The 27083-nt window shown below is 37.7% G+C and overlaps 1 protein-coding gene, 1 long non-coding RNA gene and 1 pseudogene across 3 annotated transcripts in view; 1 reads left to right on the forward strand and 2 right to left on the reverse strand.

Annotated features, from left to right (window-relative positions):
* Nucleotides 1–27083, forward strand: part of LOC120330659 (uncharacterized) — a 313252-nt gene that overhangs the window by 160422 nt on the left and 125747 nt on the right. The gene's annotated exons all lie outside the window — the stretch shown is intronic.
* Nucleotides 1–27083, reverse strand: part of LOC144424596 (interleukin enhancer-binding factor 2 homolog) — a 195932-nt pseudogene that overhangs the window by 28792 nt on the left and 140057 nt on the right. The gene's annotated exons all lie outside the window — the stretch shown is intronic.
* Nucleotides 20698–23023, reverse strand: LOC144424597 (uncharacterized). Its single transcript, XR_013476826.1, has 4 exons — nt 22927–23023; nt 22561–22621; nt 21685–21743; nt 20698–20910 (listed from the first exon to the last, which is right to left on the reverse strand). It is a non-coding gene; the product is annotated as an uncharacterized LOC144424597 (long non-coding RNA).

The raw sequence follows: 27083 nt of genomic DNA on the forward strand, positions 1-27083 counted from the left end.
GCTTTCTATCAAATGAGATTGAGTTGTAATGATCAAATGAGAAAAATTTGTCGCAAACAGTAACACGAATAATAAAATGACAAGCGGATGTGGGTATTTCTCTACAAATCTGGCCTAAGTTGTTTAAATTCTCCATAGTAGGAATAAAAGATATAGGACAATAGTTCAAATAGAAAAGACACTTATCTGATTTTTTGCAGATCATCTTCATCAGATATTGAAATGGTATTGGTATCTTTATTTTTTTTCACTAATACTCTCCCGTTCGATGTCCAGAGGAAAGCATAGCCACATCGTTTTTTGAGAATTTTAGCTTGGTAAAAGAGATTTTTATTTTTTTCAGTCAAATTCTCCACAATGAAGGCCTTGGACAAGTTAGTTAAGGATGATCTGTGTGAGGGGCTTCTGATTAAATGGCGATTCTTGAGGATTTTATTCCGTATCTTCCTGTTGGTAAATTTGGCTACGATAGGTTTGTGAATGTTCGAGTTGTGGGTTGGGCTGCGATGAGTGATTGAGATGTCAGATGGTTTAATATCAACATTGATCAATTTACCAACCTCAATTACAAGTTTATCTGTGTCTTCGTTCACTGATGGTGCAAGGCCATGAAACTCTAAGTTGTCGAGTCTTGACCTCCTTTCCTGTTCTTCCAGTTTTTCAGCAGTATAATCCAGGTCTTCCTCCAGGTCATAAACTAGTTCCTCAAGTTCACGTATTTTTTTACCATAGATGGTTAATTTTTCATCCATCGATTTTTGTTTTGAGGACAGCTTATCGAACATGTCCGATTGAAAACTCTGGGTTTCCTTAATTGAGGCGATGTCTTGTTTTACCTCCTTTAAAGACTGCATTTGGTCTTCTATGCATTCTTTAAGCCCAGGGCTCAATGATGCATAATCCGAGCTGGTGTTCGCTGGGTTAAAATGATCTTCAAGACACTTGGTGATAAGAGTTGGAAGTAGCATTTCAATGTGTCTTTGAATTGTTTCCTGTAGGTTTTGTTGAAGGTTGTAAGGTCCCTCTTTTTGATGTATGATGGGACCTATTGGAGAGAGGCCAGGATCAGGAAGGCTTCTGCTCAGACGCGGCTTTGGGATAGGCTTTATGGTGTCGTAGAAGGAAGCCTTGTTTGTTTCGGTGTTCGACATATCACTGGTACGAAGATGTTGCATTGGCAGTGATGATAGTTATGTTAGTTAGACTATAGGCTATTTTTAAGTAGATTTTAAACCTTAATCAAATAGCGAATCAATTGATCGATTGATCGATTCAATTCTCGATTGAAAAACGACATCCTGAAATATTAAAACTTAAAATGGAAGATCACACTATAAGTTTGGTTTCGGCAGTCTCACGTCAGATTAAAAACGCTTTTATAGGCATTGGAAATCACAAAATTTGGCGTTATGTTAGGTTTTCTTTGGTTATTCATCGTAGTAACTGTGAAATCGAAACACAGTCAATTGTGCGCGCGATGTACCTTTTTTTCATTCTAAAACTACCCACGGAGCCGCATGCAATAAATTAATTTTAATCGTTCGTATTTTGCCGACACCTTGCCACGATTTTCTAAACGGCGATATTTTGCCCAAAAATAATCTCGAGTGCGAAAGAACAAATCAAGTTTGACAAATCCCAAGATCGCAAAAATACGACCCAATTTATTTATAGTTGGCAGTTTACCACGTATTTCATGTTATTTCAGAATAGTAAATCCTACTATTCCAGTAATCTCGAATCAAACGTGAGTAACGATGAGCACAATTAAAATATTACGACAAGACACTTTAAATGCTCGCATCGGTCATGGATTGAACATTTCACGTAACAGAAATCTCGTTATCCGTTTTTTTTTAATCATGAAGAATGTTGCGCGAAAATTTCCGATTCCACCCCCACCCTCTCCTCAGAAGCCTGGCTGCGCTCCAGCTTATAAATAATGTCATTTTTCAATTCCGCCTCTTTGCCATATTTCGAGGCTATATTTTTCGAATATTATCAGAGCTTTTATTGCTTCTTTGAACAGTTACAAAATTAGCCGAGTCAGTATTTTGAAAAGTAATCGAATAGCTCGCGGAGCCTCTGGATTTGTCTCACGGAGCCCTGGGGCTCCGTACGGAGCACTTTGAGAACCTATGTACTAGCATACCGTTTTTCAATAATTTCATTTGTCTCCTCTTTCGCGTGAATATTCAACCTTAAATTGAGGAAACGTTTCAAAGTTTTGAAAGCGATATTGTGGCAAGACGGGAAATTATATTTCAAGCAACTTTATCAGTCAGAAAAGTAACAGGCGAACATATATTATGAAAGGCATTAATATTGGCGCGAAATATAGTTTATGCTTCGCGCAAAAATACGATTGCTTTTGTGGATGGGTGTCATAAATATTGGGTAAAACTATCAATTTTCAAATATTTATCATGTGTGTAAGACCTAAAAAGAGTAAGTAACGATTGTGGGCATTCATCGGGATTGACACTTTCCATAGAAACAACCAAACGATTTGAATCCCATGTCTTTATAGGGTTCCCCCAGAAACATCAAGGCTAATTTTTCACTGTTGGATATCGATAAAATTACAATTAAGTTTTATCAACGAGAACGTAGAAGACATGATGGCGTCGCTAGATCACCTAGTAAATATTTTATATTTTCCGACGCAAAAGAATCGAAATATCCTGCCAATAATAAGTTGATAAGAGCTGCAACACCAGTCGCGGCGGCTGGTTTTTAAATTTTGTACCTTATAATGTACATGCTTCGATGAAATTCATGAGGCCGCACAATGTGCTAGCCATGAGATCATTTACATTCTATAATTTTTGGAGCAACTGTTGCAACAGCTCGTTAAATTAAGAAAAATTTTACCGAAAAAATTCATTTCATCAGTTTCTGGAATGATTAATGTAAAACACAGGCTTTAAACTTTCGGCATGGTGTGAACAGGTATCATAATACCAGTTCAAATGGTACCTGATTTAAACGTATGCACTAGGTTAATGACGTTACACCCTTCGAAGGAAAGCGATATGTGTTTTTTATACGGAACGTTGCTACGTAATTGCGTAACGAAGTAATTAGGGAACGTTGTTGTTTAACTCAAGTTGGCGCAGTGGACATGTCAAGAATTGGAGAACATTGAATGAAATAACTTAGACAATTTTACTGGTGCACGATAAATTCTATCTAATGTTTAAAGCTATCTTTAACCCCTGCAAATGTGTCGATGTCATATTAGGTTAAAACAAGAACAAATCGAAGTTTTTGTTAATTAATTCAAAAGCTTTTCAAAAAAAAATTCACGCTTTTCAATTTTGCCGATTTTTGTATGATAATGGCTACATTTTATCTACATCTCCATAATTATAATTAGTCTCCTAGATTGTCTCTCAAACAATATAAAACTTATCTGCATATAATATAAGGTTCGTGAGATATGAGGTTTCAAGGTTGCATAATTCACACGGGATGATAAGATAACTATCGCAACTTTCACGAAACGCACGATCGATACCAGTATGATTCCACAAGACAAATAGCAAAAGAAAAACGAGAATATCGGTCAGAAACCGAAGACTTATCGATCGAAAGTTAGGGTATCCCCCAAAACAGCGCTTTTACTCCATAGTGACACCTTGTGTCCCATCACTAATTAATTAATTACTCGCTAATTGAACGACATAATTTGCCCAAAATCAATAGGCTTCTGCTCCGAGATAAGATGAATGCACATGCAAAATCTGGAGCAGATTCAATCTCGCTTTCGTGAGATATCGCGTGCATCTAACAGACAAACATACAGACAGACAAATACCTATCAACATACTTACCGATTAAAATCGTTAAGTAATAATGAAATTACCCGAATAAAATGCAAAACAGTAAAAAATTTCAAACAAATTGACGAACGAGACCTTCTGACGAAGCTAAAACATACACCTGAGTGCGTTCCCCCGATTCGCTGAACACAGAATGACGTCCGATATGCACCATTGCACTCGGTGTCTTCACTTGGATTATAGTCACGTTGCTACAGATAGTAAACGCTTGACTGATCTTCTGTTCCGACGCATTTCTTGTCGGCGAATGCATGGGAATTAATGGGTGAAGAGACAACCATACTTTGTAAAAAATCTAATGTTTTGAAGCACATATTAGTAATAGAAGGTTTGTAACTTCAGCTCAATGATCCAGCTCAGTCTTATTCAACCTTTTTTACCTTGGTATACCTTTTACAATTTTTCAGGAACTTTGTATACCTTACAAATACCAATGTTCATTCAATACCTAAATAAACATTAAATTTTAAGCACAGGTTGTACTACAATATCATCATGCAATCTAATAGGCTAGTGTCCGCAAGTTATAAACGTTGTAATTTGACTGCCTTGCCTTAGCGTGAACGGGAATATTGCTCAATGAAAATCAAGCAACATGCACGACAGCCAAAATCACCAAACCAGACACGTGCCCGCATTATCTATATAATTTGTGACGTAACAATGTGCTTGAGTCGGTTATTTGCGTAAATACCATTTTATATTTCATGTGCGCCTTGTTGTCTCCACTTGAATATTTTATAAATTATTATATTACAGTTTAGAATCCCTGACTTGGCTGTATACTGTTCGTATACCCTTTATCAATTGTATACCCAACTTATGGTCCGGTATACACTTGGGTATACTGTATACCTGATTGAAGAGCACTGATTTAGCTGATGAGGATCTTGATAAAAATAGGTGATCGTAAAAATCGATTGATTCTTAGAGGATGGATTCCCCTATAATTTCCGTGTACAAAGTAGAGATGTACCGATACCACTTTTGTCGCCGATACCGATCCGATACCAGCTAAAAACGCCGATACCGATACGCCGATACTACAAAAAGGTCGATATTACCGACATTCCGATACCGATACTATGTAATTATTACTTAATTAGGTATGCTGTGTAGGGCAGACGGGTTAAAACAATGGTCTTCAAGCGTTGTTCATAGTACACATTATTTCAGATCGAAAAAAATATATATATATCACATAATATGAAATTAATGTTTGGTATCCATATGCTGTAACTGATTAAGATACATTGTACAGTAACGCTAGTAATCTCGGTGTTCAATTAGAAAACTCATAAGCCGGAATGTCCAATTTAAATTTAATATTAATATCGCGAGCTTCGAATATCGTTATTCGTGTTTAAAAGAATATCGAATATCACCCACACATTCTAGCGCCGCCGTCCTACGTTCAAATTAAAAGCATTTTACAAATATTTAATTTAGTGGCTAATCGTAATCGTCGACGCAATAAGTCAAAGCCAACATGAAAGAATATCAATCAGCACCGACAAAAAGAAAGCCCACCGTTAACCGTTGAGGATGTTTTTTTACTTCGCTATTTTATAATATTTTACAATTGCTATCATATATTTTGAGACAGTCTAGGGATAGGCGGTCAAGTCAATATATCTATAAAAAAATCGTGTAGTTAAGCAGAATTAAAATTAATACCTGTGTAGTGGGATAATTGTGTCGGAATTTAGTTTATCGATGTCGACGGACTAAATGACACTCGTACTTGACGACAAACAGTCAGAATTTTTTACCCGTGCCAAAAGTCCATGTGCCGTTAATAAGGAAGGACCCCAATTCCACTGTATGATTTAAAACTGGGCGCCTAGTTGCTTTTTGTTATGTGCTGTGTTGATATATTTCTTCATAAAAACTATGTAATATTAAAAATGTCAATATAAAAATTTGACAGCGAAAATAGCCAAATTAGTTGAGCTAGTTTAGCTGATAAATAGCTAAAAACACGTGAATCCTATTCTCTCGCAGGGGTGGGGACATGTATGGCTCATAGCTCACGATCTCTCCACTTGTCTTTTAAAACATTCTGGACCATATCAAAAAGGTAAATATATCGGTAATATCGGCCTTAATCTAACCGATACCGATACATGGCCGATACCGAAAAAATGGCCGATACCGATACATCGGTACATCTCTAGTATGAAGGCTTGCGAAATACTTATCACAAAGGTGGGTTATCACGCAACATTTTTGTAGCAAATTTGATTCTATATAATTTATTAAGATTTTTGGCGTTTACCGTTTTCATAAAACGGACTTCGTTTACGAGACTCGAATTTTTAAAAGTCGACGTTGCCGAAATCGAACGCAAATTAGTATGTCCCGTTGATGACGTAGTGGTGAGAACTCGTCGGCGAAACTTTGCATTAGGTCAGAAGCAATTATTGCATTCTGTGTACTTATTTTGAACCGTGTGCTAGTTCTATTGGGCGGTGCATTTGGAGGAAGCTTTTGTGATTTAAATAAATATCTTTGAATAATATTATTGCATTATGAGAAATTACATTAAACTCAACTAATCGAGGTCAAGACGTACTAGAGTTCTGTGCCGGACCTTTTGCTGCAATATATTTTTTAGTGAAAAAGCGCATACCAGGCCATGGTATGGGTGACATGGTAGCAAGGGTTTGTAAAAACAGCCTTCTGACGTGACAATGTAATGCTACGTTGTGTTGTGCAATTGTATTTTACATGTATTACAGTATAAAGTACAGTACAGTGCAGTAGTTTCGAATTCTAAAGTTTGTTTCAGATTCAGAAATTTGCCCACAATGTCAATTCAAAAGCGTAAGCAAACCGACTTTACGTTGAAGGAGATCATTGATGCTGCAAAAAAGGAACCGAATCAGTTCAAGCTGGCCAGGGAAATGAGCAAGAAATGGGGCATCGAAATTAAGAGAACCACAAAGAATGGAATCATCAGCAAGAAGGATGCAATCGAGGCAGCTATCAAAGCTGGAGTTCCATCGAAACGCATGAGGCTGAAGCCGTCTCACCACTCAAAGCTTGATGACGGGGTGCTCATGTGGCTAAAGCAAGCAAGAAGACAGAATCTGCCTGTCGACGGCGATCTGATAAAAGAGAAGGCTTTAAAACTGGCCGAACTGATGCACATTTCAAACTTCATGGCGAGCAACTGTTGACTGAACAATTTTAAAAAGCGCCACGGAATCACGTTCAAGACAGTGCAGGGCGAAGCTGGAGCGGTGGATTCGCAATCCCTTCTTGAGTGGCAACAACAGGTTCTCCAGCCCCTTACTCGGGCAGTTCTCCGCAGACGACGTATTCAACCTGGACGAGACTGAACTCTTCTGGCGTTTGCTTCCAAACAAGACCATGAGTTTCAGGGGGAGAACGGTGCACTGGAGGAAAGAAATCACTTTTCTGGTGGGGGCAAATATGAGCGGCAGTGAGAAGTTTCCTCTTCTGGCGATCGGCAGTTCCCAGAAACCTCGTGCCTTCAAGAACAAAGAGATTCCCGTTAGGTACAAGGCAAACTCGAAAGCACGGATGATGGCGAAGCTTTCCGAACAGGTGTTGCGTGAGTGGAACAGACGACTTGGCCAACAGGGACGCAAAGTGCTACTCTGTCTTGATAACTTCTCTGGTCATCCAGAGATCAAGCTGGAAAACATTAAACTGGTCTTCTTCCCATCCAACACGGCAGCAAATTCTCAACCAATCAATCAGGGAATCATGGAGAACCTCAAGCGCCCATACAAGAAGATTCTGCTTCGTCGCCGACTCGAGGCCATGGACGAGTTCGAGTTCACATTGCTCGACGCTTTGCATAACGTTTGCCGTACTTGGAAGCAGGTCAGCGAGTCGACGATCAGAAACTGCTTCGTGAGAGCCAATTTTATCGAAGAGGAAATCCAATCTGAGCTTTATGATGTTGATCTGCTCGAGATCTGGGAAGCGCTGACTGACGAGGAAAAGATGCAAGAGAATGAGGAGATCAAACTGACTGTCTTCCATGAAGCTGATGACGCCTCGAGACTGGTGGGTTTTCTACACTGGATGAGATTGCGGAGGAGATGTTGCGCAGCGATGAGCCGCTTGAAAGCGAAGGTGATAAGATAAATGTTGAAGTTTCGTTCGAGGAAGCCCAGCGGGCATGGAGCACTGTCCGGAAGTTGAAGTAGCAGAGAAGCGGGAAGCCCAGTGTGATGCAAGCATGCGATCGGCTAGACCAGTGGTTCCCAACCTTTTTTTTTGCGACCCCAATTTTCGTAAAATCAATATTTACAGATACTCGCGACCCCGCAACAAGAAAAGCATTAGAAACCATACCTACGAAGTTAATTCGTTCCTAAATCCCTTCGTAGGTAGGGACACATTTTACCTGTAAATGCCCTAATCTGTTCTAACAACCCACAAAACTACTATACTATTTGTATAAACTATATTATGGTTAAAAACCGTAACAAATACATGTTAAAACTAGATTACGGCATAATAAATAGAAAAGGTATATTCATGCAAAGAACAGAGAAATAACGAATAAAAACAACGAACTGCTTGTTTGCTTATCTTTGGCGTTAGTCGACTAGGCTGGGCTAAGAGAAGACCGTGGAGAGCGGGAGTATAGCTTTCGGAGGAGGTGAGATGAAGCGACAAAAGTCGACAGTTGAGAGCGACCGTAATACGGAAATGAGCACATGCACATGAGTTTCAAACTTAGAATTTACTTTTTTTTTGGTTTCCTGTTTTTTTTTTCGTTTTTCTTTCCTAGGTAATTTATTTTCCAGTTTAATTTTCTTTTGTTTAACTGTTCCGCGTATCGTCTTCTCACTGAAGTTAGCTAGCGACTCAAATTGACTGTTCAGACACATTGTACGTAACTGCGAAAAACAAACGAGCCAATGGGATGACAGGTAATTTCTGGGTGTCTGGCAGCAGCTAGCAGTGGCCCCAATTATGTTAATGAGAAGATTGCGCCTGTACATCGTTTGTCAGTTTTTGAAACTTCGGTGTAATGTTACTGAGGCACAGCCGCATGTCATCTTCTACACTCAACCTATTTCTGTGTTTTGTTTTATATACAGCCTACAATCCTGCTTCGCAGAGGTATGTTGTTGCATAAAGAATCAACTCCTTTATCACAAATTTTGACACAGTCGGATAAACCGAACACATTGAAGCCCAAAAATAAATGTTTGCAGATAATTTTGGATGTTTTTTCTTGAATGATGCAAATGAAAGTCGGTTTGATGGCTCAGCAGTCATATCCATGAGATTCTCTGTAACACGTAGGGGCAGCTCAGGAAAATCTGTAATTGCAAATGGATTATTCATCCAATCTTGCTTGTTAGTGGGCGTTATTGCAATATCGTGTTCAAGCCTTTAGCAAGTTGCTCAGATATGGTATCCCGCATATTGACGTTTCTTTTAAAAATATATGTCTTTAGCAGGGGAAACATATCATATTCATTTCGTATCACGTAACTTTTCCATAGATTCAACTTCTTGTAATAAGCTGTATTTTTCGTTTTGTGATCGATGACAGTGAATCCGGGACCTCGCATGACTTGGTTGAGCGAATTCAACGAGGCAAATATCTCCGCTAAATACGTCACGTTTGCTATAAACTTTTCTTGACTGAATTTTTCAGCTAAAGATATTTGTTTCTGTTTCGTTAAAAAAGTGGTTATATCTTGTTGCAGTTCAACAACTCTATTTAGAACTCGATCTCGTGACAACCAGCGCACTTCTGAATGTAATAACAATGAAGAATGCTCGGAGCCCATTTCCTGGCACAAAGAAAAAAACAGACGTTGATTGAGAGGTCTTGCCTTAATGTAGTTAACGCATTTTATAACAGCATCTAGTGTTTCATGCAACTCCTTCGACATTTTTTTTTGTTGCCAATGCCTGCCTGTGCAGAAAACAGTGGGTCCATTTTATCCCTGGGACTTTGTCTCTAACTAGTTTCACAACTCCAGACTTGATACCAGTTTTTGCCGCTGCGCCATCGGTGCAAATTTCCGCACAATTCTCCCACGGGATTGAATGTTGAATGAAGAATCTGTCAAGACATTCAAAAATGTCTTGCCTTTTTGTATGTAAAGGCAGAGCTTTACAAAACAACAGATTTTCCAAGACCTCTCCGTTATAAATATATCTTATAAATACTGACAGTTGAGGGAAACTTGCTACATCGGTAGATTCGTCCTATTGAATGGCATAGCGAGGAGAAGCTTTCGTTTGATCAACGATTTGGTCAAGCACATCACCGGGCATGTCTTCGATTCTTCTTTTAACGGTTTTGTCCGACAAGGCAATAGAATTCAACATTTCGCTCTCCTTTTCTCCTATCATGATGTTTACAACCTTTTTCATTACTGGTAGTAACAGTTTTTCTCCGATTGTATGTGGTTTCTTTTGCCTTGCTATTTCGTAAGAAGCAATATAAGAAGCGTATACAGCGGATTTATTTGCAGTAATAAATACTTTCATGACTTTTGCTTGTGCTAATAGCACTGTTACGGACTGCTTATAATCAAATTTCATTTTGTAATCAAGTTGTTTACATTATAGTGTCGCAATCGCGTTGCTCAATTTATTTACATGTACCCCTTTGTGATGTCACATCGAGACGTTTCTAGACTTGCCGAAGTCGGCGAGTATCTTTGATTATCGAGACGTGCCGTTTGTAACTGTAATTCCTAGATTATGGTTGTAATGCAGTAGGTTGCGTATGACTTAGTTTAGTTACCGTGACCATTAGATTTTGTTTTTAGTTGTTTAGGGCTATTGCATTCAGACTAGTTATATGTTTATGATTGAATAGGAATTATAGCTCCACTGAATGACCCTTATTGTTATTTATTTGCAGTTAGTTATTTATCAAGTTATTTATCTTAATTGTGATTTAAGTTGTTCACTTTTGTAAATTCCGTTAGGGTACTCATTACCCGTTACGGTACTAGTTACCCATTACCCCGGTTCGGACGTCTCGTATTTGTTCTCATAACGTTATCTACATCTGCAAGTTACCTATATGTTTACTGTCATTGTTTCTGGATTTGCTGCTCGATGATTAACTTTCGACATTAACATTAAAGTGATGTGGAACCTTTTCAATATAAGTTTCAAAGTATTTCAGATTGTTTGATAGTGTGGAACTGGGGAGGGATTTTGCAAGGTTCAACTAAGATCGTATCAAAGTATTATTGTTTGCACCGAGCAAAAGGTTCGGAGTCTACAGTACGCTAAAGTCAAACGCTAGAACTCTAGTCCAAATATCCAACAAGCACATCCAATTTGCGTTCAAAATATTCAACTGGTTTATTGACGCAACCCGGGTGATTTGATTCGAGGTGACGTAGTAGTTTGTTTGGTTTCATTGATTCTTTGGAAAGAATTTTCTCGCAGACAACACACTTAGGCTTACCATTTACCAGTAAATCCAAGTTTCAAAAACGCTTTATCATAATATCGTTTTCTTGAAATTCCGGATGTCATTTTAGTGAAGAATTTGTGATAATGATTCAGTTATGTTTTATATTAATTTGAAATGTACCGGTAAGTAACTGCTTTGGAAAATTAGCAATTCTTTACATCCTTATATACGTATGTTTTTGGTTTGGCAAAATCAAGAAATTCTTTCTCCCTGCAGTCAGTTGAACAGGTGATGCAAATCTACCAACAATCCTCCGACTATCTATTCATTGTTATGCAATTTACGACACAGGTACGTTTCAACGTTACGTTACCGACACACTGATATGTAATAGACAGAGGAACAACGCATCAGCATGATACAATAATTAAGCGTAGTGGACATAATTTAATAGTCACATTTCCAACCCCATGGAACTATCTCTCCCTAAAACTCAATCTATCATGAAATCGAATTCAGCCGAAAACATAGATGGTTTAGCCTGCAAGTGCACGTGTAAAGACTGTTGCCAGATCAGGGTCAAAGACAACAATACTTCTAATTGAACAACACGCATAAAAAAGCTGAAAACATCATTGACGTTCTAATCACTAAATCGCATTCTCTACCTGACCTTTAAAAACATCACTTTACTAATTTCAAATTATTGATGAATATAAGCGAATTAATGTACATTCACAAGAAGTTAGGTGACCCCGGAAAATCTGCTCGCGACACTGTTCGGGGTCTCGACCCACAGGTTGAGAACCACTGGACTAGACGACGAGGTGCATGAAATCCGCAGAAAGAACATGCGCCAGCTGACGATTCCTTAGAGCAGGGTCGGCCAACTTTTTTAGCCGAAGGGCCACATTTAGTTTACTAATAATTGCGCGGGCCACTTAACATGGTAATTATGTTAATGACAAAAAAGTTAAAAACAAACAAAACCCTCGCATCCAACTTTCTCAATAATAAGAACAATAAAAAACAAAGATACTATAAAGTCAACAAAGGTATTTCTACGCGTAGATATTTGGTGTGAAGTTTGGCACTGTTTTTCGCTAACAAGTTTTCAATATTCGCTGAAATGGACGATGTAGCAATGCGAAGCAAATTTTTTATATGACTGTCAGAAATTAGTGATCTCATTTGCTTGTACAAGTAAGTGCTGACAAATAATGGGGTCATTAAAACTGCCATTCTGTCAATCCTCTGAAATTCTTTCTTTAGAGACGTATTTTTTGTAAAATTGAGTAATGGCAAGTCTTTAAACCTCTCCTTTAAATCAGACTGTTAATTGTACGTTATTTAAACCCCAAAGCAATTCAAAGTTGTCAACTCATCAATATTTAGCTTATTGACAAAACATCAAGGATTTTATGCATGTACATACCACGCCTAAACACACAGCATTGGCAATTATCATTTATGCCCCCGGCAGGTTTGACCAAATAATATTTGGTTGGTGCTACATTTGAGCGAGAGACCACGTGATAAAATAAAAAAAGATTGTCTGACAGATGAGATAACGTTAAAGAGAATAGTAAAAAAAACAAGTGTGTAAGCGACATGTGGCCCGCGGGTTGGACGACCCTGCCTTAGAGTTTTGTGGGTAACAGTAGATAACTTGAGAGAACACATTACAAGCACATACATATGCTTTTGCTGTTTCACAGCCTTTTAATCGTTTCGTTCGTAACGTTTATTGTTTCGCTGTACCTCATGTGGTATATTAGCTAGGGTAAAGGGTGACTTGGTAAATATATTTTTCATTGAATTTAGTTGATGACGATCAAAAGTGGTATAGTAGCGAGGGTGCCATAGTATCGAAGTTCGACTGTATACAAATTAAATTGATAGAACTGACATAAAAAAAGAATAGGATAATATCACCAGACAGTTAACATACAACAGTGTTTTGTTGCATAATAATGTGAAATGAATATAAAAAAAACTGAACCATTATTGGGAATCTACGTTTATCTTGTAGTAGACTATCACTCTTTTGGTAAATGTACAAATTGGCAATTTGTATTTGGTTCATACAAAAGTGTGACTGGGTATCATCATGCTTTGACTAAATATTTTATCAAACAGTCGATAAACGAAATAAAGTGGTAAATACTTACTCCAGGATCAGTTCTTCAAAGCCTCCTGAAGGGTGGTCAGTACCGGTAGTCGGTACGATCATTAAATAAAACGCCGTGGCTTGATCCCCTCACATTCTGAACTTCTTATGCATTAGCATTTATGTTTAACAATACATTATTGTTTCAATCTTTATTAAACTACGCGATAAGAAACTAGATTTAAATGCCAAAAACGGAGGTTGAACATCTTACTCGCCAATGGCGGGGAACTCATTTTTGGAATGAGTTCTCACTACCACGTCATCAAAGGCCGTTTCCAAGTTTTCGACAAAAATGTTCGCGTGATAACCCACCTTTAAGCACGATTAACCTAAATTTTGCATATTATCCCGGCACAAAATGTCATAAAAAAGGATCGATTAGACTCACGTTACAATACACACTTTCAGTGGCACAGCCAATATTTTCAAAGCGGTCTGGAGATCAGAATTCGGAAATTTACATGAATGGGTCTTGAAGCGTCCGTCGAATTACGCCACTCGTAAAAATAGTCGGATCTTTTCAGAATTTCAACATACTGAAGACCGAAAACTTGATATCGCGTGTAGAGTTATTTGAGATTGATTTAATGCAGTGCCCAAATCAGGGATGTCCAATTCGAATGTTATATTCGAATATCGTTTTTTTTTTCGAGTTTATAAGAGCACATATCCTAGCGCCGCGGTCCACGTTCCGATTAAAAACATTTTACAATTACTTCATTTTTATCATAATCGAAGGCAGCCGTGTGCGCACGGCAATAAATTAAATCCACCTGAAAAGATTTCAATTAGCGCTGACTTGAATTGCTTATAATACGTCGAGGAGGTTTTTGATTGAAAATGTTTTACGAATAATATATATACGAAATTATTATCGTATATTTAAATTTAGTCGAGATAGTTTGTGCGGCTTCGACAATAATTCTAAAAGCAAATTATGTCGGGTTAACTCATTTGATGGCACCCCAGAAGTATGTGCACCAAGATGGCGTACACCGGGACGTAGTATGTGTACCAGGTTAGAGTTAAGCCACAATTTTATTCCAAATTTACCTATTCTTGTTCTATTATGAGTTCCGGGACTAGCCAAGTGACTTCCGTAGTACTTGTACCTAGAATTATGACCCAATCCGAACCTGGTACACATACTACGTTCCGGTGTCCGCCAACTCGGTTCATATAACCTACTTCGGGAGCACCCATTTGATTATGACAATGATCGTGTAATAATATTTGCAGTTTTCTGAATCATCGAATGGTTTAGTGAGCAAAATGAAATACTAAAAAAACTCCGACCGCCGCCCTCTCACTCTCCACGGTCTACGTTCGTCGATTTTATTTGTTATTTCTTTATTCTTTCTATGTGTACATTTTCTATTTATTATGTGGTAATTTAATTCTATCATGTGATTGTTACGGGTTTACCCAGTAGCATAATTTATACGAAAGTTATGTCCGAGTTTTGTGTAGGCTTAGAACGAATTGGGGTCGTTACTTTCAGAATTTTTTAACTACGAAGGGGATTCCGAAACGAATTAATTTCGTAGGTAGAGTTTCTGCTGTATTGACAGCCAGTTGTGATTATTTTTCATGAGATATCGTTGTTAGAAAAATCCCAAGATCTACGATAAAATCCCAAAGTCTACCCAAATTTTTTTGGTACAATTAATAAATTGCTTCAACGTACCTAATCAGGCCATAGTCAGGATTTTCAAAAGCGGTTCAAAATAAATATTGATTGCCCCGAAATTCTTGCAAAACGGCTCCTGTAATTGTAGCGCTAAAAGAACCGACTTTTTACTGACTAATAATTTTTCAGTTGCGCCAGGTATTCACGACCAATACTAGACTATTCAAAATGTCTTGCTTCGTTGAATTAATTGCGGTGCGCCGACTTACGTCAAAATATGAGCATCACTATAGAATATAAAGGCAATACCAAATAATGGAATACTGTATGTTTATACAGTATGTATGTACAGTACAGTATGTACATGTACAGTATGTACTGTATGTTTATACAGTATTTATCGCTAGTTGTGATTCGTATTTTTTGCGATGTTGCGAATTCTACAAATCCGATATGTTCTCACAACACTGACTCCGCTCTGCCACTCCTATTATTTTTTTATTTTTCAACGCTAGAAGAATCTCTAGGTCTGGGATAAAATATCAAAAAACTACGATTTATTTTAGTACATTAAAAATTGACTGAATATGCATTACATTATTTATCTTATATTTCATAATAACCGCAGAGTAAAAGTTGCATGTGACCCCGACGATAGTTTCATAATGCCTTAAAACAGGGATGTGCAAACTGTGGCTCGATAAGAAAATTTGTACGGGTCGCGGAGAAACGCCAATTTTGAATGGTGTTCCCACGAAACGAGTTTTCAGATAATTTAATTTGGTGGGTGCGAGCAATTTTAATCTTTCTCTCTTTTACAAAGCCTATACTAGGTACCACTGTCATAATACTAAAACAAGCTAGCAAAATCCTGTTACGAGATGCACAATGTTATAAAAACGCGTGCCTCACTGAATTCGATTAAAATTAAAAGCATGTGAGCACACATACATGAAATTTATGTTTTTATCGCATCATCGTCTTCTCACTGAATCCCGCTAGCAACACGTTGTATAAACCCGCGGGAAATAAACGTGCCAGATAATTTTTTGCCGCGTCTCACAGGGCTGCAATGTTTTAAACAAAACGTTAGAAACGCGTTTTAAAGGTTTTCGATCTTTCGTATGTAGAAAATATTATGTTAGCCGAAGCAATATTACGAGAAGAATTTTCGTAAATTGATATTTTGTATACAGAGCCTTTCATTGGTAGAGTTTCTAGGTGCGGCCCACGGCTTTATCCATGAACTTGTATATGGCCTCCTGTCAATGAAGGTTGCACATCCCTACCCTAATAGATATATATCGCAGGCATAGTGAAGGAGAATAAATAACGATGTGAAGGTGCTCGGTGTCCAACGTTACGGATCACACTGAATTAGATCGGCTAATATAACAAAATTCAAACGTACACCATTCAGACATTTCCACAATCCTCAAAAATTGATCAGAAACCACCCTCTGGGTCGCATTTCCCACTTTGGATTTAATATACGATGTCACCTACATGGTCGCACTTGTGGCCAAATATAAATTTGTCCGAATACATCATATAATTTCTATTTCAACAGTGTATATGAATACGACCGTATAAAAATATTTCCATTGAATTTCCCGGTATAATACACCATTTTACGAGATTTCAGGCTTTAATTTCACGAGGCTCCGCCATAAGATGAGCATTGTTTAAGCGCCCCAGAATATGATTTTACAGAAGGTCACTCAAGCGTGGCACGTCTGTGGCGACAACAATGAGTTTTCTATTCATTGTCAAGTCATCAATGGTCATACCAGAGACAATGCATAACAACAAGACGTCAAGCTGCCTTTGTTTATTTACCATGATTTAACGTGAATCTGTTGGCCACGGTCTGACATCTAGTGGGAGTTTACTACTTACCGTCGTCTGCCCAACTTTTTTTTTCAGCGGAACGTTGGTAGAGTTGCGGTTTGAGCTATAAATTCTTGAAAAATCTCCGTAATAATAAAAAACAAGAATGCGGGAAGTGGTGGAGAAAAGCGTTAATGTCAGAATATACCGGAAGATAACAACCACGCGAATCGCAGCTGTTCAAAATATCATCCACGAAAGCTTTAAATGGTGATGCAGTGCACCGGTACTACCGGACCTATGCAAGAAACATATCTTGATCAAATTAGCAAAACAACTACTGGGATCAATTTGTTCTCATCATTCGAATTTATTGGAATTTGACTCAAAAATAAGAATTTTTGTGTCTAAATTAATTTAGTTACCGTTATTTTTATATCATATACCGTAGGCTAGTTTGTTCATTCGGTATCCAGTTGCACCAGGACATTAGATTAACGCCATACGGCATGTTACAATGTTAACGCAGCTGGTTAACAAACAAGTAATATAGTTGGTTCGCGGAAATACAGTTTCAGCGAATCAAAATAATAACTGTTCAACGCGCTGCTTTAAAAAATTGTAATTGTATTCTTTCTGCGGTCTGAATGAACGATACATAGCTACCAAAAATAGCGAAATGTAAGTACATGGTCAAACGCTTCAAGATATAATAATTGACTGTCGATGCATGTGTATTGTACTGATAAAATGTTTTATAATTTATTCCAATGAAAAAATACAGTTTTTAGTAAAAAAAACGAAAAATATTGATTTTTGCTAGTGCAAATTTTGATAAGAATGAAAACATCAATGCAAGCAGGTATTGCCTTTTCTCTAATTTTTGTTTACAGAGACTGCTGCCGAGAGTTGTTTTTGAATATGTCAAAAAAGAATGCACTCTATGTTGTGTTAGTGTGCTGTCTTTGTGATGGACCTTTCCCCGACCTTTGACCCTCGAAAAATTCTTCCTGTACTTTACCATTGCAAAATTTTCAGGGCTATTTTAAGAGTGCTTTTGCGAGTTGGCGCCTGTAAAATGGGGTATGTGTTTCAAACCATCATTATGATTCATCGCATACAACAAACTGTTTTTTAAAAGTACCGGTAAAGAATTTCAGGCTAGTCTATCACAGCTATTTCTACAATAATTTTTATTACTGCAATTAAATTAAAACTCCTAGGAAGACAGCGTGATCATTGAATTATCTGATTTTTATTTAAGTTCCCGAAACACAACTGAAAACTAACGAAAGATTTCAAAAACGCGAAAACAAGGTAATGTTTACAACCACGCTTGAAAATCTGTCTGAGTGGGAAAAGTGTCTGAGCGGATGCGAAAAGGGGGCATTGTTACGTCACTCTTCGCATCTTGCTGATTGGCCAATGTCACGAAATAAACAAGGAAGTCGATGCTCGGGGAAAGGTCCATTGAGGTATCGCTTTTGATGCCTATTTTTTGTGCATGCCTCCACATTTATACAGCGGTTACCAACCAAGGACCACAGATTAATTGGAGGGAGCCACCAGTAGGTTATGTCACATGTGGTGTTTGAACATGGGATTTGGAATCTCCCAATGAAAATAACAATATAAATACCACTGGAACGATGAACAAGACCATGGGAAGGGAATAATATTTTATTACTGGCATTGCACAAATTGATAGACCTAAAGTTTTTTTTTTTCTAAAACATTCCAATACACAGCTCAGACACCGAAAAAATACAAGATTTGAAATTTTCTTCCAAAATATCACAATTCACCTAACTTTATACTGAAAAACATTTGGTGTTTCTAACCAACTTCTGTTGTAGATACAGTATTTGGAGCTAAGTTAGGCCGGCCGCACACAACATCAATATTTTTCTGCAAAAAATATTTTCTACGCAATATTTCTCACGAAAATATTTCTTGGCGCAATATCAAGAAAAAATATTTCTTCGCTAGCGCACACCGAGTGTTCTTGTTTGTTCAATAATTATCCGCGCGCCGCGCCACTTCGTTATGTCAGGCAAAATTCAGGTCTTGCATTTACAAGGTATTGACAAGCGACTCTACTTATATGGAAATATGTATGAAGTGTGTTTCCAAAATGAAGTAATGATACCGGTACGGTACCCCCACGAGATATATGCAGTCTCTGCGTACGGCGCGCCTGTTCACAGTACCGCACAGAATGGCGGTAAGTGCATGTAGCCTACAACCGTACCGGTCTGTCGGTACGTACCTGTAGTAATAGATACCGTACGGTAACGGAGAGAAGGTTGCAAGGTTACTTTAGGGATCTGCTGTTTTCATTCAAATTAACTGATGCGTTACTGGGTAACGGTATCTGAGATATGCTTATACGAACTTTAGAAAGTCTGAAAGTTAGCAATTTCCACATTAAGCCAAGAATAATTTCAAAATTGCACTGTACCGTACCGGTACCTTACCCTACTGTGTTTTCTGGTCAGACTCATGTACATACTTGTAGGTAGCGGCATCAGAAATTTAGACAAGTGTCTGTGCATTATACTTCTAACTGTTTTCTCTTTTCAAATATATGTAGGCTGCAGGAGATTGTAATATTTATATAGGCCTATGTGTCACTGTCAGTATGGATGATGACGAAGAAGATATCAATGTCATTTTATTATTTTGGCTTTCAAAGAAAAAGGAAAGTCAAAGGAATCGCCGTATCTGGACTCATCCGATTAACAAAAAGCGAAGTGTTTACGGTTCTTATCACCACGTACCATCTTAATGACCTCATTGAAACATTTACTCGATGAACATGCACCTATGGTACCGGGTTCTCGCAAAAAAACAAAAATTCTATCCAAACCCTGGATTACGAATGGTATCCAAACATCCATTAGATTAAAAAGTAAAATGCATAAAAAATATTATTTGCATGGCAGTGAAAGCCAACGCGCACATTACAAAAAATACCACAACATCTTAGTTCACCTACTAAGAAAATCAAAACAAGCTTATTATTTGTCAAAAATGAAAAGCAATAGAGGAGATGTAAAACAAACATGGCAGACAATAAAGGAGATTGTGAACATTAAATCGAGGAACAACTCCTCAATATCAGAACTAAAACTTCAAAATGGACTCAAAACTAATGATAGCCTAACCATTGCATCCGAACTTAATAAATTCTTCTCAAATATTGGAAAAAATTTAATAGCAGATGTTCCCACAACAAATGAACATTTCTCGAGCTTTCTAAAAGCTCCCGTTGAGGAGTCAATTTGTATGCGACCAACAAATGTGACCGAAGTCTTCAATACCATTCTTGCTTTGAAAACGGGAAAGGCCACAGGCCCATATAACATCTCTACATTTCTCCTTAAGAAGATTGCTGAAATAATCTCACCCATCATAGTAAATTTCTTCAACACGTCTATAAGAATAGGCATATTTCCATCTGCGCTGAAACTTGCCAGAGTCATACCATTATACAAATCAGGTGATAAAACTAACCCAACTAATTATCGACCAATCTCCATCTTATCATGTCTGGCAATTGTCTTTGAGAAACTTCTGTATTGCAGATTAAGTGATTTTTATGATGAGAACAAACTAATAAATAAATGACAATTTGGTTTTCAAAAAAATCACTCAACAAGCCTTTCATAGAATATATCTATGATAAATTCGAGAAGGGAGAGCATGTCTGCTGTGCCTTTTTAGACCTAAAAAAGCCTTTGATACCGTTAGTCATAGCATACTCCTTCACAAACTTAATCACTACGGAATTCGAGGTTGCGCGCATGCTCTCATCAAAGATTATCTGCAGGGCAGACTCCAATTTGTCGAAGTTGACTCTCACCGTTCCCAAGTTCTTCCAATCGAAGCTGGTGTAATCCAAGGGTCTTGCCTTGGCCCACTATTATTCGTTCTTTTTATAAACGACATCTCTCATTGCTCTGATTTGATGACCAAATTATTTGCAGATGACACCGGTCTTCTCTGTAGTTCCAAATCTTCACTGAATCTCCAAAATCATGTCAACCTAGAAATGGTAAAAATTTATAATTGGATGCTGAGTAACAAGCTCACCATCAATATACAAAAGTCTAAAGTAGTCCACATTAAGCTAAATCACAACCGCGACAAAACTCCTCTAGAAATCAAAATCAATGGAATCGAGCTCGAGTCTGTGCCTTCGTAGAATTATCTGGGGTTAAACATAGACAATCGTCTACAGTGGGATGTGCACATCAATGAAGTGCGAAAAAAACTTTCACGTTCAGTAGGCATCTTGAGCAAACTCCAACATTACACGGACAGAAATACACTGAAGATAGTTTATTATTCTCTCTTTCAAACATATATCCAATATGCAGTTGTTGCATGGGGATCAGCCTCCAAGTCAAAACTAAATCCTATTAAAGTTTTACAGGACAGGGCCGTTAAAATTCTCTATAGGCCTACTGCTCATATTAACATGAATATTATGTATCATGATTATGAAACTGGTGTCCTGACCCTGAAGTATACCGATATTTATCATCTAGAAATTTGTAAGTTGATGCACCAATTCCACAATTGTTGCCTACCACAGGCATTTAATAACTATTTTGTCAAGCAAAGCAATGTTCACAATTATAACACTAGATCAGCATCTACATCATCACTCCATGTACCTCGCCAGACTTACACTAAAACTCAAAATTCACTCAAATATAAGGGTGTTATTATGTGGAATGCTCTCCGTGCTGATTTACGAAGCATGTCATACCAACTTTTCAAATCAAATATGAAAAAGAATTTCGTGTCGACTTACTTCGAATGTTTGTAACAACCCGACCAAGATCTTTATTGTGGCTGCTTTTATGACACCACCTGAAAAAAAATATAATGTGAAAGGTTATTGAATCACTGCAATGACCTAGTAATTACTGTATACTTGCAATAGTTAATATATTATGTCTTCATTACTTTACAGCAACTATCTTTATATGACAAACGTTCATTACTGTATTTACTTTAATGTAGTGCAGGGGTCGGGAACCCATGGCTCGCGAGCCATATATGGCTCTTTTGGTGACGGCATATGGCTCCCAGAAAAATCTAATATGCTAAGACTAGGCTTACTATTGTTTCAAGATTTCAAACTCTTTTATAGCCAAATTTGGCAGGAAATTCCCAATACGTTTGAGAACGCGCGCCCAGCACATGTCTATGTTATGTAAGATATTTACTAGACAGGCATTGTGACAAACAAGGGGATTCTGGAACATGTATTGTGACATCACAAAGCGATATAGTTTCAAAAACACTACGGAGTAACCTAAACGAAGAGGGTGATGAGTATCGTAGATTTCAACTTGGGCTGCAAGTGAGCAACCGTTCAAGGCCCTACATGCGGCATCAGAAATCACATTAAATGTATATTGACATTGTATGTGTTGACTTTCGAGTAAACATTTCAGGTCTGATTAATTGAAGAAATGGTATATGGCCCGCACGGAAATGCAATTGAGAATATGTATATTTTATGGCTCTCTTGGCCAAAAAGGTTCCCGACCCCTGATGTAGTGAATGAGTTCATATCTGATTTCTGTAATTGAATCAATGCCCAGAGCAATGACACATGTTATTCATATGTTAAATAGCAAACAAAACATGTTCTATTAACATGATTTTTTTGTCGACTTACTTCCAATTGTTTGAAACAATCTGTCTCTTAAGTTGTTGTATTACTGTTTTCATACCCTCACCTAAAACAGAGTAAATAATGTTATTGAACTATTCCTAATGACCAAGTACTGTAAATATGGCTTAGCTGTGATAATTGACGTAATTATTGCATTACTAATTTTCTCATTACGCTGTCCTTATATGTTCAAACTGTCGTCCAGTGCAAATCATTCTTTTAATGGACCACGTCTGCATTGATATACAGTATATCACTGCAGCACTGAGTACCGTTACCGGTACCTACCACGTTACCGTATCTCGTTTAATTTAATTTTAGCGTCACAGATATTCCGTCTTCCTATTTAATGCTACAAGATTTTATTACCTGTTTTCTTTGCTTTCAATATCCACCGCGTCTAATTGAATGCCGCTGTTACGCCTTCAGAATCTGACGTTTATTGCCGACTGTTAGACAATGCGCATCACAATAGTATTGTTGTGACCCAGTCCATTAATGCCATCTCCATGGTTACCAAGTTAGTGGTGTTCAGTGTCGTGTTTTGTTGAAGTGAGCGACTGTTGATTATAGCAGATTATCGAGATATTGTATGCATTTTATTTTCCAATTTACTTACACTTGATTCGACTTTTTCTTCTTTATAATATAGTGTCCAGAGTTATTTATAGGTGCCGCTGCTCGATAACCACCACTGATTTCCCGCGTCCTTTTCATCCTGTAATATGGCCTATTCATAATCCATTGCCATTTGCATCTTTGCGCCTATTTAAACTATGGTTATATAAAAAACTACTTATTACTGAGTGTTCGCAATCAGGCTATCTCTAGCCAATGTATACAACACGTATCAGCATTTCAGACCTTTATCTACCCGATTAATCAGGGAATACCCTACGAGTTATCCGGTAGGATGGGATTTTCAAACCTGTACCGGTACATTTTATTCTCAAAACATAACTTCCGAGTTTCCAAATTAAATTAGATGACGAATCTTGGGTGTCGCTGCTCGATAACCAAATTTGGTTCCCCGCGGCTTCCCTTCCCCAGTAAAAATATGTGTTAAATTTTGTTTATCTTTTGATTTTGTATGTTATTTTTTTGCTGGTTGGAAAAAATAAAATTGACTATGACTATTCCATGAATTGAGCAATGATCGTCTGCGGTTCCGCAGAATGCAGTATTCAAGAATGTCTATAGACTGCTTCAACATACTGGTTTCAAAAATAACTCCATTCGTGAAAAAACGACGAGACACAAACTCCAGGAAATATATCAGAGTTGAAGAAAGATTGGTTGTCACTTTAAGGTGGTTGTCTAGACATTGTTGTTTGATGCGGTCTAGTCTTATAAGCTTCTAAACCTATTTTCATAGATTAATGATCTCATGGGTTTGGCGGTATAGGCTGGTAACCAGACGAGAAATCGTGGTTCGCCATATGATTAAGCCGTATTATCGGATAAATATGTAAATCCTATTCTATCTATGTTGAAAATCCTTTTTTGTTTTCTATATTATTGCTGATACATTTTGGCAAGGAATAAGCTGGCAGGCATTTTCTAATGAAAAGTATTTTACACTGGATTGAGTTTTAGGCAAATGACCTTCGATTTCAGAATGGGAGAGACGACCATTGGAAAGATTGTTGAGGAAATATGCGAGGCTATTTTCAAAAGTCTCAAAAGCGAATACATGCCCACACCAAAACAGAATGACTGGCTTGAAATTGCCAATAATTTTCACAAATTGTGGAATGTGCCTAATACATTAGGTGCAATAGATGGAAAACATATAAGAGTGAGAAAGCCTCATGGGAGTGGATCATCATTTTTTAATTATAAAGGTTATCATTCGTTGGTTCTCATGGCTTGCGCCGATGCCGAAGGGATCTTCACTACTATCGATGTTGGTGATTATGGAAGAAACAGTGATGGAGGAGTATTCAAACAATCCAGTTTGGGAAAAGCATTGTATACTGGCCAACTCTCACTCCCATCTGATTCTCCATTGCCATCATCTGAAACTGAACAAACTTTTCCCTACTTTTTCATTGCGGATTAGGCATTTCAGTTATCCAGAAGGATAATGAAACCTTATCCACAACGAGGGCTTACTTCTGACAAAAGAATATATAATTATCTCATGTCACGTGGGCGGCGCATTATTGAATGCGCATTTGGAATGATGTTCGCAAAGTGGGGAGTATTGAATACTGCTATGAAGTGCATAGACATGAACAAAGCTGTGTCAATTGTTTGTGCAACATGTATACTGCACAACTTTGTCAGAATTTTAGAAGGAAAGCCAATGGAAAAGTTTGTTGAATTCATTTCCAAAAAAAGTTCAGATATTCCCTCTCAACAATTGCTAGGTAGTATGCCAGAAAATGGAAATCGCCCAGCAAATGAAGCAATAAGAATACGCGACAGCATTTGTGAATATTTTATGGGAGTTGGCAGTGTTCCGTGGCAGACACAATCTGGGGCATATGGGAGACCAAAACTAAGCTAGAACTACCATAGGTACACTTCTGACACCAACAAACTGATCAAAATGCTTCTTTGCAGTCGAATGCTATAATACTGAGGCTGGCTGATATCAATGTGTTAATGCATACCAACATTCTACTCTGAGATGACCAAACTCAAATAATTTACCAATTCCCAATACATTTGCAGGAAAATATCTTCTATGGGGTCACGCTGAACAGAACAAGTGTATATACGTTGGACTGATTTTATATTTAGGAGGCTGGGGTAAAGACTGCTTTGAATGGTTTTTACAACTGGCAGAACATGAGTTTGCATCCGTCTAAACGAACTTGGTTTAATTTGTTCAATTTTACAAAAGCGTCAGAAACCACTACCTATATGCATTTACTTCGACAAAATAAATGAAAACAGTATCTCTCATTTTGATGTTTATTTATATTGATAGTTTTTACCAAAAGCCAGATTGAAATAAGAATAGTTCGTAATCCAGCAATGTTAATTTGGCATGATCTAATCACAGTCAACCTGCAGTATAGTTATACAATCATTGTCGCTATCTTCCACATTTTCTGTAATTAACTCTAAGATCCTCTTTTTAAATTTCAACTTTCTCTTTTTATCAAAGGTCTTCATATCTGGCAAAATAGACATCAGAAAATTAAAATCGGGGTCATTCCTTTCCAATCCTCTCTCCTCTCTTGCTTTTAGGTAACTTATTATTGCTTTATCAATATTTGATGCTTTGCTCTCAATCTGAACCCTTTTGACCAGCCTTCTTTTCTCTCTAGCATCACCCTCTTGTACAATATCACTTGCACTCAATGAACTTCCTTCAAAGCTTTGGTCTGACGATTCATTCTCTGCGGTTTCATAATCAGGACATTCAATAACTTCTAAATCTAAATTCTCTCTCTGTGCCCTCGCGCGGCGCGGCGCGGCGGTGTGGCTCAACGGGCTAAGCGTTAGGAATACGCTCGCCACCGCACCTCTAATTACTCTGCGTGGGTTCGCAGGTTCGAATCCCATGCAGGGATGGTTATGTGCGAGAGGATTGCTGGACTCCTCGCCGTCGTTGGGTGGTTCACGTAACCGCTGGTCGGTTACGGCTTCCTCCACCACCAAGTCCATGCTTCCGAAAACAAACAATACAGTAAAAACTAATCCCATACCCGACTTGGAATGGTAACCGGACGAGAGGCCGTGGTTCGCCATATGGATAAGCCGTCTTATCGGCTTTCCTCTCCCCCGGGATAAATATGTAAATCCTATCCTATTTTAAATGAGGCATAACAAATCCAATATATTCATGCAAGTAATAGGATTTCTTTGCTGTCGTGCCTGATCCTGACGGTGGTTGGTCACGCAGATTTTTCCTCAGAGCTGTCCTGAGCTTCTTCCATGTCTCCTTGCAGTTATCCACTGAAATAATTATCATCTAATAATAAATTGAAAACTTTTGATAAGCCAATGACAAGAAAAATAAAATAAATTTTATCCTCAACTCAAGGTGGTATGGTATTGATAGAGTTGTATGCTAAGGGGTATTTGATATGAATTTGCAGTTGGACACAGACCGAGAAAAAGTCAACGTTTGAAGAAATTTGACTAAGTGGAAAAGAACTATTTACATACATTTTTAGGAGAAAAACAAACAGGTGCGTAGATAGTTTTTCAACAAATGGGTTGAGAACTGACAGCTAGTCAAATGGACGTGAAAACTTAGGAAAGCCTGGTAGGATATGCCACATCTTTGTACAGAGAAAATATTTTACTGATGTCTTGTATACTATGTGCAATACTAACCGGTTTCATTCACTTCTGCTACTGTTTTCCAAATTAACATCTGCACATTTCTGTCACTGTATGCCGGGCTACACACATCGTAAACCGTGACCGTTTCATTTTAAGATAACAGATATGATTCACTGAAAATTATAACCATCAATTCAATTCGTATACCAGAAACTTATATATTCTAAATTATATATACTGAACTGTACGTATAGATGCTTATAAGAAAAAATTTTAGGGGC

Source organism: Styela clava, chromosome 6, assembly GCF_964204865.1.
Source record: "Styela clava chromosome 6, kaStyClav1.hap1.2, whole genome shotgun sequence".
Classification (NCBI taxonomy): Eukaryota; Metazoa; Chordata; class Ascidiacea; order Stolidobranchia; family Styelidae; genus Styela; species Styela clava.